Source organism: Periplaneta americana, chromosome 12 (assembly GCF_040183065.1).
Source record: "Periplaneta americana isolate PAMFEO1 chromosome 12, P.americana_PAMFEO1_priV1, whole genome shotgun sequence".
Classification (NCBI taxonomy): Eukaryota; Metazoa; Arthropoda; class Insecta; order Blattodea; family Blattidae; genus Periplaneta; species Periplaneta americana.
This window is the reverse complement of record NC_091128.1, coordinates 85,489,311-85,506,195: the sequence shown is the minus strand read 5'-3', so window position 1 is coordinate 85,506,195 and position 16,885 is coordinate 85,489,311.

Genomic DNA, 16,885 nt, shown 5'->3' with positions numbered 1-16,885 from the left:
GTTCCGTGAAATTAGGGGAGGTGGAGTGTATTGGTGGAATGAAAGAGGAAAATGGGAGTATCCCGAGAAAAACTAGTGTCTGCTTTGTCCATTACAAATTCCATCACGACCTAACTGGGGATCGAACCTGCATCACATGTATGCAAAACCAGCATGCTAGTGCTCAGCTACAAATACGGCGACCAGTGTGTGCCACCTTTCTAGTTCAAAAACACTAAAATAAGAAATTTATAGACATACAAAAACATACTTAACACTCGACTGAATTTCAGAACACACTCTATTCAACACAACTTCATCAATCATAAACACACCTCCACCAAGATGAAGCTGGAAGAAAGCACAAGACCTCATTAGGAAATCTGAAGATTACAATACATCATATTGAAACTATTAAGGTAAAATCACCAACATAGTTTCAATAATAGCACAGCAAAGTTAAAAAATGCATAATCAAGAATGAATATTGTAAAAATAATTTTAAATGCTTTTCTTGAAGGCTTATTGTACCTGTCATTGGGACTGGGAATAATGAAATGGTATTGTGAGAAGCGAGTCCAAGGATTTGCCATGGAATTATTCGCCTTGTAGTTGAGAAAACCTCTGAAAAAACCTAACTAGGTAATCTTCCTAAGTGGGATTCGAACTCATGCCCAACAGCCTTGTATCAGGAGACTAAGTCCTTATCCCTGAGCTATTCTAGTGGCCTTTTCGTCTTGTCCGACGAGTTTAATCTCATTATTGGAGTTGCAATATGTATTCAGAGAATCTCTGAAGTGTCTCATCACTTGAAGTCCACATTGCTATTGTGGGCAGGCAGGCAGTCAGTCGGTTGTTACACAAGATGTAATTGTACTGCCACACTGTAAAAGTATGAATATGTACAGTACAGCAAAGGCTGTTTCTTATGAAGAAGTTTTCTCCCTACCTTTACAGAGGAGTGCCCGCAGGCAAGCATAGAAGCCTTAAGTTTATTGTGCAACCTCCTTATGTTGCAACAATTGTTGAAGTCCTTAAGATTGCGTCTTTCAAGCGCATGATTGACTGCATGGTGCCATCGTATCTATTCAGCCACAGCATCCAGTTCTGACTGGAGACTTGATCCTTCACCTGCCTGTGGTGTTATTCTGCGGCCTCCTCAGATTGATGGCATCTGTTCGCAATTAATATGCCTGAATCTACCGGAAGAACATATCGATTCCACAATTCACCAAGGCACCATCTATTCAAGGGAGTTATATTCCCCAGGTCACTGCAGTCCGCTTATTAAAGCCCCTGCGACTTCGCTGGATATGTGCAGCTCCTGCAGACAGATGCCGCCTATAGGCAGATCCCAGAACCAAGTCCGCCATGTCCTCCTGGTCGACATGTGAACTATTGAGATGATTAATGGAAATTATACTAATAAAGGCAAAATGAGTCCAAAGTCCAATGCCGAAAGTTACCCAGCAATTCTGCTTTGAGTGGTTGAGGAAAAACCTCAGAAAAAGCCCAACCAGGATTTGAACCTTGGCTCGCTCATTTCTCGATCAAGAAGGCTAATCGTTATTCCACAGCAGTGGGCATGAATAAGTATTACAGATACTGCTCTATATTATGAAAGTGTAATTTATTTCAAAAGGAGTTTCCAGGTGAAAACGTTCCTACCAGAATTGAGGACTTCACCTGAATAACAGCGTATAAGGCTATATGACGTTATTCGGGTGAAGTCCTTATACACCCGTTTTCCGACGATTAAGGATTAGATAGTTGAATGCATATACTGTAGTACACTGTAGGAAATGTTCGTAAGTCTAGCTTCAATACTTAACACAGGACACAATGTTACATGTTTACGTTGAACAAGTGGACGCACCTACTACAGCGGCAGTCACATGCTGTTGCAAGCCGTTCTGTAATAGACTAATATTCGATGTTTAGGCCTACTTCACGTTGTCAGTTGCAGCAGTGAACCATGACCAAAAATATGGGATAAAAGACGCTTGTGAACAAAACTAAATGGAAAACCGAAGAAAGGAAAATAAATAGAAACAGTGGAAAGTCATACATAACTTGAACAGGCAAGGAAATAAAAAAGAAGTCATTTACACCAGTAAGAAGATGATATATGAAAATGTGTAGGCCTACATGTGAAATTTCAAAGAACAATCAACTCTATTTTTAAACGCTTTTGAGACATGGGTTCGAAATTAGAACAATATAATTTTATTACTTCTTGCCTTGAAAGAGTGAATCAAAAAACTAAGAAGCTTCAGTCATTCAAGAAAAGGGATAATGTGGAAATATAGTATTTTCTGTAATGGGGGTAAAAAAATTGATCTTATCAAAACTCTCTATTGGGTCTAATGCAAATTTCAGAGCAATGATTAACAACAGTTCAGAATAAACTGGTTTCAGGTGACATCCTCAATAACAAAAGAGGTACACACTTAAATCGTTCTCATTCAATCATGATGCAAAAGTATAAACAAGTGCAATACACTACATCAGGGGTATTTTCAGCTTGAACCTCATAATCTGCATCATTTGTTTCCTTCAACATTTGGAAGATAGGAATGGAAGTGTCGCAAGTGAAACTTTTAAGTTCAACAAAAATGAACCCAGTGCCTTTGAAACCCTCCAAGACGAAGGACTTAAGTAGCCTCTTACAGTTTTCAGATGAAGTTTGCCAGAGTTGGCTGAACTCAATGCTGAATAAAGCCGGGACATCATCACACAATGGTGAAGATGACTCTAGCAACAATAGTGATGATGCATAAAGACATATAAGAACAAGAAAACCATAAACTAAAAGTGTAATGTTATTTTGTAGGCCTACTTGTGTAATTATTCAATATTTTTATTTAATATATTTTATTTTGTTGAATGTATTTTATTTTACTTTTTAAGACAAAATTATTAATAAAGTACGAGATGTTCCCATACGGTATATAATTAATTTTCATGCACATTTAGACACCTAGAACATCAAAATAATTAAAAACAGTATCTACTAAAACATATTGTCGGCAGAAAAAGGGCGTATACATAGTTCCATATTTATTTACTAATAGCAGAACATACTATTTGCTGTTATGTTTCAATAATTTTGTTTTAAATATCCTCGAAACTATTTTAACAGTAATGAAAAACTTTTCGACGCAACTAGGGTGAACCTGACAGCTTACAAACATTGAAATTAGTTTATATCAGAACTACATTTTGCTGTATACGCCCTTATTCAGGTGATGTCCTCAATTACAAACTATACACTAGTGAAAAAGTTTCAAGAAACAGACTTCATCTATACTAATAATAAATCTGTAGCCGAAATTTTTCTGGTAATTTTCGATTTTCCAAAAATAATTGGTCCTAACATATATAATTAACCACCCTGAAACCGAAAATCGCTTTTTTGAAATTTTTGTTTGTATGTCTGTCTGTATGTTTGTTACCTTTTCACGTGATAATGGCTGAACCGATTTCGATAAAAATTGGAATATAAATTAAGTTCGTTGTAACTTAGATTAGAGGCTATATGGCATTCAAAATACATTATTTAAAAGGGGGGTTATAAGGAGGTCTGAATTAAATAAATCGAAATATCTTGCTTACTATTGATTTTTGTGAAAAATGTTACATAACAAAAGTTTCTTTAAAAATGATTTCTGATAAGTTTTATTCTTTGAAAAATTTTGATAGGACTGATATTTAATGAGATAAATGAGCTTTAAAGTTAAAATAACTGCCATCTAAGGCAGTGTATTGAAATAAAAAACAAAAGACTTCGTCTATAAGGGGCCTTGGACATAACAATCGAAAGCTATGAAACATAGCCTACAGATAATGTTTCTGTGTTTGTACGAGTATGAAGTAATATCGAAAGATAAATTAACCGATTTGTATAATCAATTATTATTTCATCATTGGAAAATGTAGTTTCTCTGGATGGACATAATGCTATAATGTTATTACAGTAACTTGTGAGTGAATTGAGGACAGGTAAGATTAAAATAGCTTCTTATGCACAGAAAACTTGATAGGTTATTCTGTATATTCATTTCCTGTATTTCTCAAAATAATGTTTATGAATATATTCATTTTTATCTCAGAGAATTAACGAATGAGAGTGTATTGATTTCGTATGCAGTAATAGTACGTTAGCTTAGCAATCCATTATTGTATAATTCAAATTTTAACTATGCTCAATTGAATCGTGTTAAAATACATAAAATATATATGCAATAAATGCAATGCAAAAAAATTGGGTAATGAGCCAAGCAGATTATGTTGCGCTGTTGTAAAAGTTGTTCCTCCTGAGATTCAAGAGCTCTCACAACAAATTAAAAACTTTCTAATTCGAGTACATCCGTTATCAACACACTTTTTACATAATATAATATAAACATAATAATAAATCTGGAGCCAAAATTTTTCTGTTAATTTTCGCTTTTCCAAAAATAATTGGTAATCACAATTAAGAAACATGTTAAAGGAATTGTCATTGCACCAATGAGTGGTCTCTGGATCAAAATGATCGCATTTTAATATTTTAAATACAATTTAAATTAAGTAACATATTAAACGATTTATCCTTCTATCAAACACGAATGTTCCCTGGATCAAATGTCCTATTTTAATTATGTAATTACTTTATATTTATTTCTAACGGGTGCAGCGGAGAGCACGGGTACGGCTAGTTCTGAATAAAAGAAAATATGATAGGCTACACATTCTCGCCGAAGATAAATTAGATGAAATACGTGCCAGGCTCGAACAATCTCCGTGAAAATCTTTAAAACTGCTAGCTCAGGAAACCAGGGTATCCAAATTGATAGCAGCAATACATTCATATAAAACAAGTGACCCATAAATTAAGTGAATATGATCCAGCTCAAGAGTAAATTATTGTAACTGGTTTCTCCAGTATGTATGATGACGAAATAAATAAACTAAGTCTGTTCTTTTCTTGCTATGGTTATGAGATTAATTTAACTGGGGAGAGTGCCTGCTTCAGTCAAGCCAGCATACAAAGGGTGACCAGCTTACTCTTTTTCACGGACAAACTCTAATTTTTATTTCTCGGTTCTGTCTGCAAACACATTTTCAAAAATGTCCTCTTTTTTCACCCTACTATCCTCTTTCTAAATTGGGGGATCTGGTCACCCTAAGCACATGTTCATTAGTCGCTAATGTGCAGTCTTCACTTTATTACTTAGGGCCATATTCACCAACGTCGGTAAAAATTTTATCTCGGTTTTTAGCTACAAAAACTTAGATAATAGTTACATTTGTATTCACCAAGAATATTATCTCGGTTTAAAATTTTACCAGAGAAATGTTGGCCGATAAAATAAGGAAAACTGGGATAATCAGAATAACAAGATGCGCGTAGATGACTGGAATATTTAATTCATGAAAGGGAAAATGACAGTGATGAGGAATATGGCCAATTGTACAAAAGACGACATCCTAGATGGCTAAAAGAACGCGCCACATACTTTCAGGACTATGATGACTCAGATTTTGTAACACATTTTAGATTATCTAAAACAGCGGTTCCTAACCTTTTTCGACTCACGAACCCCTTCCACAACGATTTGAGTTGGGTGAACCACTGACTTTTAAATATACATACAGTAGACATGCATAAAATTTAATTCCAAGCAAAATGTTTAATAACCTTAAATTAACTTAACCCTCAACAGTTAAAACCTATAGTTACTCTAGTTACTGTATGGCTTAAAAGTTACACAATGTGTAGGCCTAGTTCCAATAATAAATACAAGTTTTCATTGTAATTACTCACCCCTTCCTTGGAATTCAGTGAGAAGGTTGCGCCTGGTTTCCATGGCACAGAGCTTTGAAGTCAGGAACCACAGAAGTTAAATAAAGTCTCAAATCACTTTCAGCACAAAGTCTGTTTCTGTATTTATTTTTTAAATAGGCATATGAAGAAAACGACTTTTCGCACAAATATGTGGATGAAAAGGGTAATAAAGCTGTTACAGCTTTATTCACTAACAATGGAAACTTCTTTAAACTCAACCAAAAACCAATTAATAACAAAGATTTATAACTTTTCTGGAACTAAAAATCAGTGGAAATTTCAAGAAGCTGCTCTTTTTTATCTATGCTTAATGTGGATTCTAAAATTGTTGACTCTTCGAAGGGATTGCAAATCCAATTGTTATTATTGGACATAGCTGGGAAGTATTCTCTGAAGGTTTTTCCAAGTCCCTTCAAATGTTCTTTAACCATGTTCTTGACATTTTCGTCCAAAGAAAGATGATTTTCCACCAGGAAGTCGTGAAGGGTATCAAAGCACTCGGTTTGATTGCTACTGAAACAAGTTTCCCAAAAATTAAGTTTTTTTAATGAATGCTTCGATACAGTCTTGCACAATTTAAATGTTTATATTTGACCCCTGGAGAGATAAGTTTAAAGTGTTAATTTTTTAGAAAATGTCTGCCAAATAAGCTAAAGTCTGAAGCCAGATTTCATCTTCCATGCACTTTGCTTGGTGAAGGCATGGCTAGTGAGAAAAACGTAAACTTCGTCTTTAAGCTCATACAGTCCGGAAATAGTTCTGCCTCGAGATAGCCACCTAACTTCAGTGTGAGACAATAAACACTTATAAATGCTTCTCCATTTCCTCACAAAGCACTGCAAAGATGTGGGAATTTGTAGGGCGAGACTTAATAAAATTAATTATTTTCACTACATCATCCAGCACACATTTCAATCCTTCGGGCATGCATTTAGGGACAAGAGCCTGTCTATGAATGCAACAATGTGTCCAAGAAGTGTTAAGTGCTACCGATATCACTTTGGCAACAAACCCAACATAACACCCTGTCATAGATTTCGCACCATCTGAACAAATGCCTACACAGTGAGTCCAGTCTATTGAATTTTCACGAAAGTGTTCGTCGGTTAACTTAAATATATCTCCTCCCGTAGTTCTCTCTTTTAAGGGTTTGCAGAATAGTAGCTCCTCTTTACAGACTCCCCATTAATATAACAGACAAAGTAACAAAATGGCTAAATTTGCAAAATCAGTCGAGTTGTCAAGTTGAATCGCAAAAGAAGGACTGGCACAAACTCTTTCCAAAATTTCATTTTCGACATAATTTGCCATGTCTTTAATCCAGCAGTTGATCGTATTGTCAGACAATGGTACCATATTGACTTTTTTGTGAAAGATTCTCCAAGCATGCACTGTACTACATCATTTGTACATGGCTGCACTAAATCTTCAGCTATTGAATGAGGTTTTGCAGTTTTAGCAATTCTGTAGCTAACGCGATAAGACGCTTCAAGAGCATCCTCATTGCCACTGTTTGCAGAGGATACAAAAGTAATTAAATCATTTTTCCACTCATTAGCTTTTCGTGTAAAAAAATCAGCAGATTTGTTTACGTGGGTGGGGTGTTTAGTTTCTAAATGGCATGTAAGTAGAGAAGGTTTCAGACTACTGTTAGCAAGAATGTTCGCCACAAACAAACACTGTAGTCTTGGACAGTCCTTGTCACCTATATATGAAAATCCGAACCTAATGTAATTATCATCGTACTTTCTTTTCTTTACATACGGTTCACTTTTGTCAGATTGACACACATCACTAGAAGCTGAATGACCTGTTGACACAACATTAACTTGCGATTTCCCTTTCAAACTTACACTTTTCAACCAGTTATCCATTTTAATGTGAACGGAAACGATTCTGATACACAACTGACAACTTACTGCATTTGCCACAAGGAAAGAAGTAGGCTATTGTTGAAAATACAAAATTAAATATAAGTTTCTTGAAATTCCACATTAACATCTAAAATCAAAAGCCTCACCGCCATATAACCGTTCCTTAGTCGGGTCGCGGTACTGTTGTTAGTAGTGTTAGAACACAAAGAAGATGGCAGACTAAATTTCCATTGTAGCGAAATCAAATGAATTCCTGACATTGTTACATACGGTAACTGTAAATCAGGCATTCGCGGTAAATATTAATTTATTGTGGAAATAATGTGATATTATTATTATTATTATTATTATTATTACAATGCCGCGGAAATGAAGGAAACAATAATAGGCCTTACCTCGAAACCCACCATTACGGAAAAGTTTTGGCGAACCCCCTGGGATTCGCGAACCACTGGTTGGAAAACGATGATCTAAAACTTCAGCTTTATCAGTCTTATCAACGATAGAACATAACCTGGAATTTACAACAAATAGGTAAGATGAATACACTACAATACCTATTGTTTATACCAGAGAGAGGCAGCGAAAAGTTACCGCACTATGCAGGGGACGTCTGGGAACAGATTGCACACAATCCATTACTGTAGCATCGCGGGTGGACCGAGCGTTCAGTTTCATTATAGTAGGCCTAAATTATTAGTTAAGAGTTACCTAAGGAATGAAGTTGAAAACTGATGTAAATCTTACCTTTCATCAAAGCAGCGATCAAAATTCTACTCCTATCAAAATAAATGATAAAGACATAATGGAAGTTAAAAATACAAAATTTCTAGGCATCTGGATCGACTCTGCTTTAACCTGGAACTATCATGTTTAGAATACTATAGAAAAATTGAACCGCTATGTATATGCTTCCAGAATATTAAACAAAACAACCTCTAATGAAGTTCTCAGATCTATATATTTTGTCTATGTACATTCCCAGATTCAGTATGGCATACCATTATGGGGCGCAACAAGCAAAATTACGGAAATTTTTAAGTTACAGAAGAAAATTATAAAAATTATGAAACAAGCACCTATAAGGTCGCAAAGTAAAGAAATTTTTAGGGAACTCAAAATTCTGCCAGTACCTTGTATATACATTCTAGAAACAGTGTCTTTCATTCATAAAAACAAAGCAAAATTCAAATTGAATTCAGACTACCACATGTATCAAACAAGAACATCAAGTCATATCCATCTGTCCACCCATAGAATAACCACAAGTCTTGAAAGTATTTTACATAGAGGCATAAATATGTATAATAAAATTCCAAGCTCCATAATAAGTAGTAAACAAAAGAAGTTTAAAAGCATGGTCAACAGGTTGCTGCTGCATCATATGCTATATACTGTAGAGGAATTTATGTCTTTAGACCTTGCAGAAAGTGCCTACTAATGTGTAATTGTATCATGTCAGCAGATGTCCTGCAATAACAAAGCTACAAATTCATAAATATGTCCATAGTATAATCAGAAACTAGATTAAGACTTAGAAATAAGAGTGACGAAGCCATGATTTGTAAAGATCTTTATGGTGAATAAATTACTATTACTATTGTATCTCCGCCTCTGAAATTTCAGATATCATTCGTCTAATTTCATTCTATCACCGTGAAGATTTCCTCGGGCTGGTTTCAATTCTTCCTTGAATATCTGCAACCTTCTCCTCTGTTAACCCTCTTCTATGGTTCTCTCTTGTTTGTTTGAAACAGACCCTGTTTCTCGCCATTTTCTGAATAACTTTGTTATGTATTGTCTCAAAGGCATTGCAGCGTCACGAAACTGACGTAGAAATTTGCGAACAGTAGGCCTACAGTCATACGATTTCTTTTTAGGAAAAATGTCTCAACTAGAAATATTCCTTGTACAATACTGTGTGTCACCATACTGACATCGAACACAAGTAATGTTCAATAACATGTGTAGTAATGCAACACTATTTATTAACATACGCTCAATAAACACTCCACTCGTCAACTAAACATTCCCTACGCTTCCCGCTGTCCACGCACTGAATCCCCACCACTTGGAATATTAGGCCTACCGTAATAAAACTGAACGCCTGGCCTGCCAGCGTTGCTACAGCTTACAGGTGAGTCGAGCAATGGATTGCAGACAATCTGTTCCCCGATATCCCCTGCATAGTGCGGTAACTTTTCGCTGCCTCTCACTGTAGCTACACAATTTATTTATTGTACCTATTTATTTCAGTAGGTTATTTTACGCCGCTTTATCAACATCTTAGGTAATTTAGCATCTGAATGAGGTAAAGGTAATAATGCCGGTGAAATGAGTCCAGGGTCCAGCACCGAAAGTTACCCAGCATTTGCTCATATTGGCTTGAGGGAAAACTCCGGGAAAAACCTCCCCGACCGGGAATCGAAACCGGGCCACCTGATTTCGCGGCCAGACGCGCTAACCGTTACTATGTGTGTACTATTTATTATATAAACATATAAGTAGTGCTATAAATACACACACGCGCATAAACATGCATACTAACGATCGTATTGACAGGCATTGTTGTTGGCTTTGTATCTTTACATTTTTTTTTTAATTAAGGAAATTAAAATTACATAGGAGTTATTTTTCTCTCATTTTAGGAATCAAGCTGTATCGCCCATAAATCAGCTGCTACTAGCACTAAGATTTTACGCTACTGGTGGTGACCAGCTCAGCGTTGCAGGTTACGCTGGTGTCAGTCTACAACTTCCCGAATTGTACATAGAGTCAGCAGTGCCATAGCTGTTTTACGATGCCAGTATATTAATCTTCCGCAAACACCTCAATCTGTACTTCAAACGCAGATGTCTTTTTACAACATAGCCAGATTTCCAAAAGCAACAGGGAGCAATGGACTGTATCCATATTAGGATACGATCCCTTGGAAGTAATAATGCGGAATTCTTCCGAAACAGAAAGACTTACTTTTCGCTAAATGTACAAGCAATATGTAATGCTAATATGAAATTTAGCTATATAGTTAGTGGCTGGATGGCCAGGCAGTAGTCATGATAGTACCATTTTCAATAACTGTGTACAACGAGCCAGCTTCGAACAGGGAATCTACGGGAATTCAGTGTTACTAGTAGATGCAGACTCCCCTGTAGATCTTACCTAATGCTTCTTCTGCATACAGCTCATACACTGGCAGAAAATCTCTATAATGAATAGCAAATCAGATCAGGAAATGTAATAGAACGTTTGGCTTATGGAAACAAAGATTTCCGGTTCTCGCTTTCGGGATGAATGTGACATTAGATCATATGTTTGGCGTGATAACTGCTACAGCGGTACTGCATAATATTCGTCGAGCTGGAGAAGAATTACCTCAAGACGAGCCACATCTACACATGCCCTGCACATGGGCTGAACTCTTAGGAGAAGGCAGATTGATGGAAGACTGTATGAACAAAATAAACCTATATATCGCCGCGATAATATAGTGAAACGAACGATAATTGATACCTACTTTAGAAGTCTCCTACCGCAGTAGCAGCACAGCATTTTACATTAATAAAAAGTCTTACATAAATGTTGTTTATTTTTTCTTACACATTGTTGTTATATTACAAAACTTGCGGTGACTGAATGGTCAAACATTCAGACTGTCATACAGGCGGCCCGGGTTCGATTCCCGGTCAGGTCTGGGAATTTTTCTTGAAAAAATGCATAGTGACAGTTGTGGCGGACAAGATCGGAGTTGAGATTTTTCCTGGGGTTCTCCCATTTTCCCCCAGATTAGGCATTTATATCATTCCATCACTATTTATTTATTTCATTATCATTCCATAGCGTTCCCCGAACACCGGCCAGCAACACATGGAGGGGGTTGGCCGAGGGACGAGTGGGGATGCCTGCTCGAAACCTGGACCAGATAACCTTAGTATGGTCGGCCGGTATGGGTTTGGGAATGCGTCACCAGAGGGCTAGGACAATAGCTCTGAACAAGGTCACAGTGCTGGGTCATAGTGTTCCCCTCCGTTAAATTCAATTCAGTTCAATATATTACAAAACAGAAGAAATAATTTGCTTTTTTCATGGTTCAATTCTGTAAACAAAATGTACTATTTACATATTACTTATTCATATATTTTGATGTACCAATATGGCTAAATTGTTTTTTCTTATACTGAAAACAATGAAATTGAATAATAATTATCAGCACAATGCATTGTAACAATTTTGATTGTTGTTTAATAATATTTCAGTTTTTATTTTCTCGTGTTTGAGTAGTTCATTTTCTCTTCCAAGTTTTACTCTTTCAATTTCTAGTTTTAATTTTTCCTGCTGTAGTCGAAGAGAGTGAAGCTCCTTGTTCCACTATGACTACACCCCACTGCTGGAACTAGATAGACCCAGATGAAATCTTATGGCATACAGTTGCGACTGATATGGAGCATCAATTCAAATGTTCACATCCGAGAACTGGCAAATGTGATGAACTGTGACCATTCCACCATCGTGCGACATTTATTGCCACCAACTGAGACGTCTTGCACACGCAATCCAAGAAAAACGACCAACAAGACTGCGTGAAGTGATGCTACTCCACGATAACGCCATCCCGCACTCTGCTAACCTGACACAAAACACTATTCAGGAGTTGGGTTTGGAAGACATTCCGCACCCACCTTATCACTTGATCTTGCACCCTCATATTTTCACCTTTTCTGCTCTCTATCAAACAACCTTCAAGGAACTTCCTTTCTGGATGAAAATGCACTCCAAACATGGCTTGACAACTTCTTCAACTCAAAACCACGCGATTTCTACAGGCGAGAAATCGAAAAACTACTCCAGCCTTGGCAGACTGCTGTAAATAGTGAAGGAGAATATATTGTTAATGATTAACTTCTCTCTTATGTGTAGAATAAACTTATGAAAAACAGCTACAGAATTATCCACCAACCTAATATATTACTGATGACCAATTGGGGAAAATTTCAGTAGGCTATACGGTTACCTGACTGCAGACAAATACCTTAAAATACTAAAAAGAGCAGATTTGTCTGTGTTTGTTGAATGCCCATCATCATGCTTACAGAAAGGCACTTTTCAGCGCCAATAATTTATTTTGTTTCATAATATAATATCTAATTTTACTTCTTTCTGTACTCCAAACCAGTACAGAAAATAGAATTTTAAGTTATAATTACTGTCCGGACTCCAAGCCTACGAACATACGAATACATCATGATAAACTTAATATGAGAAAACTCAATTATTAGCCTTTTGTACGGTCTATGTTATTCCTATAACCACAACTATGACTTCAACATATAATATTTAAAAGTAATAAAGTAACATAGCACAAAACATATACTTCAAATCATTTTATGAAAAAGAAAAAGAAAAAAAAAACAGACATAGAAAAGCTTCAGTTCAGAGACATACTACCCATAATATCAAGCAAATCTTCATTATTGATTGGCATGCCCCTTAATGTGCGTTATATATACAATGCTTGAATTTACCTAATTGAAGTCAATAAATGAAAGATACATATGGTACTTCTGCCAGTTCGCATTAACTTCCTAACTAAACTAAATTAATTTACTTACATAAATATTTATTCCACTTTTGTCGCAGTTTCATAATATCTTGTACAATTTTCATTATTACAATTGCATTTAATGAAACTAAAGGATATGCTATTGGAGCTAAATGCCAGCTGTGAAGAGTATGGGATGAAGATAAATGCAAATAAGACGAAGACCATGGTCATAGGAAGAAAAATACAGAAGATAAACTTGCAAATTCTAAATGAGGCAGTAGACCATGTGGACAGCTTCAAATACTTGGGGTGTACTATAAGCAGTAACATGAGAAAAGGAGGATAGCAATGGCCAAGGAAGCTTTTAATAGAAAAAGGAGCATCTTCTCCGGTCCTCTGGAAAAAGAACTAAGGAAGAGACTAGTGAAGTGCTTTGTATGGAGTGTGGCACTGTATGGGGCAGAAACATGAACATTATGACGAAGTGAAGAGAAGTGAATAGAAGCATTTAAAATGTGGATATGGAGAAGAATGGAACGTGTGAAGTGGACAGACAGAATAAGAAATGAAGCTGTGTTGGAAAGAGTGGGTGAAGAAAGAATGATGCTGAAACTGATCAGGAAGAGGAAAAGGAATTGATTGGGTCACTGACTGAGAAGAAACTGCCTACTGAAGGATGCCTGGAAGGAATGGTGAACAGGAGAAGAGTTCAGAGTAGAAAAAGATAACAGATGATAGACGACATTAAGATATATGGATCATATGAGGAAACAAAGAGGAAGGCAGAAAATAGGAAAGACTGGAGAAAGCTGAGTTTGCAGTGAAAGACTTGCTCAGGGGGGGTTACAGGGTTAGAACCTCCCCCCCATTAAAAAAAAATGACATATTTAGATTTGAGTTAATCTTTACTGTCAGGGTAACAAAATCTACATCGACATAAGGCATAGTCCTCCTTCAATAAATTCATCATGCCAGTTTCATTCTTCATCCTTGGTGATTTCCATGTTCCATTATTGTGTTTAATTATATTTATTTCAATACTAGCCATACCCATGTGCTTCACTGCACTTGATAGAAATAAATATTGATTTAAATCTAAATACAGTTTTGTAATTACTTAGTGAATAATGGCTTTTTGATGTTGTAAGTCGTTTGCTCCTGAATCATTTTGAAAGTTGCATTTAAAACTATGAATTAACTGTTATCATGCAATATTTTTTGGAGTTGTTCAGTCAATTCTACTTTTAAGACTGATAACTACATTAGAACTAATAGACAATTGGTCAGCGTCTGAAATCAAATATACTTGTAAGAACTGAAGGCTCGTGTATCTCGTTAAATATCAGACCTATCAAAATTTTGCATAGAATAAAACTTATCGGAAATCATTTAAAGAAACTTTTGTTATGTAATGTTTTTCATAAAAATCAATAATAAGCGAGATGTTTCGATTCCCAAAACAAACACAGAATGACTGTAACCACACTTTTATTCAAATATCCAAATTAAGGTGTTATTTCTACTCATTACATTACTTGATTTCAGTATGACATCACACTCATCTGGAACAGGATCCAGTTTAGTACACTGAGAATTACAGTCAAGAGTTAGTATACTCCACAACAATCCCACATTTCTACTGAACCCTCACTTCTGAAAGTTTTATTGTAAAAATTAAGGAATGGGCAAAACCCAATGCCACATCTATAATAAAAATTGCACTTGTGCTTCACTCAACAAATGAATACTATCAACACGTGACAGACACAACCATCTATGTATCTACAATATTATCTTACACATTAAATGCATTGTTATCAACAGTAATTGCAGACTTTCAGACAGACTAGCAGAAAGCTAATTACTTACATACCAACTTCACTTTCATTTCAATGCCACTTCAAACTGCCCACACCACTGTACTGAATTTCTATCACATCCATTAAGTTCCCAAGCAATAATCACTACTGTATTTCTAGTTTTTCTTTTGCCTCTTTGAAATCATCTGAAAACAGAAGAAAAGTAAGTATTGTGACTGTCAGTTTAAATAATTTCAATGGTTACGGTAATTTACTTCCATTACAAGTGTCTGAACAAACACACATGTACAGGTAATTAATTTATTAAACCAGTATTGTCGAGTAAATTCTTGGAATAACCACTCTTCATAAATGGCAAATTATTTCCATCTTACAGCACTTCTTCTGTAATGTCAATGACTGTTTTCATCAGGTGCTACCTATGTATGGAAATCGTCCTAACTTTCTTTGATGTTGCATGTAACATTTTGGTTAAAATTCAATTAACAAGTCCAATCAATTTAGCTAGACTTGCCATAAGCGTGTATATGAGTTTTTTTTTACATGGGAGTGACGAAATTGAAACATGAATAATGTTGAAGGAAAAGTTCAAATCACTGCGATTCTATTAACTGATTGTGAAAATTCTATCCAAATGTATGCTTCCGAGGTTAAAACTGGTACTGTATTATACTGGATTGAAAGCCAAGATTTTGTTGACTATGTGGCATCTCATCAGTACCTTATTTACTGAAATGTTCTATTTAACGTCCATTTTTGCTACTGTTTATCGAAGATGATAATTTAACACATGAAGTACAAAATATCTTCAGTTTAAATGACACTGTTACTGTCAATGACACTTTTAGACAGGACTGCTTTTGTAAACTGAAATGGAGGTTATAACTACTGCTAATAAGTTCGCAATCTCCAATGATAAGAGAGAAGCTAAAATAAGACTGCTTCAGGAATATAACTGCGCAATTTTGAATATGCCTTAGAAAGTAATGTTCGAAAACATTCTTTTATATTCTATACAAGAGAGTGAGAGAAATCTATACCAAAATAAAGTTTCTACAATAACAGACAGAAATTGTTGCTTTACAATGGATGCCTTCTCATTGTGCACTGGAGGGAAATGAAAACGCAAAGAAAGGAACCACAATCTAACAAAGTCTGAAATTTCGTATTATTGAGCAAAGTTATTAATAAAGAAAGATTATAAACGGACAATGTCAAATATTAGTAAAATTGTTAATGAAAATAAATGTAGGTGCAAAAGTCTAAATAATAAATAATAAACATTTGATTCCTTTATTCTCCAAGAAGAACACCAGTGGCTATCTTCAGACTAGTAACTGGACATGACATGACTGTCTGGCAGCACAATTGGAATTTATACATCATCAAATGTGTTCTCTGCACAAAAGAGGACTTAATTATGAACTTGCAGCACATACTAAACTACAAAAAGAAGGACATTTCAGATAAAGTGTATACTAAGTGAAAGACGGCTCATTTAAGGACACAAATGGAATAGCATAATTTACAATTGATAACTTCATCTTATTGATGTTACTATTTTGATTATTGATACATATCAGGAATTCAAAGCAATTTAATTAGGTACCGGTACCGGTATATTCCAGATTTTCAAGGTTTTAAAAATTCAATTAAAGCTCAAGATGGGAAAATAAATTTTAATTGAATGGTCATTAAATTCTATTGATCATTACTATTATTATTATTATTATTATTATTATTATTATTATTATTATTATTATTATTATTATTATTATTATTTAATCATTCATTACATTCCTTAAATTATATGTATATTGTAGTTCAAAGTACTGGTATA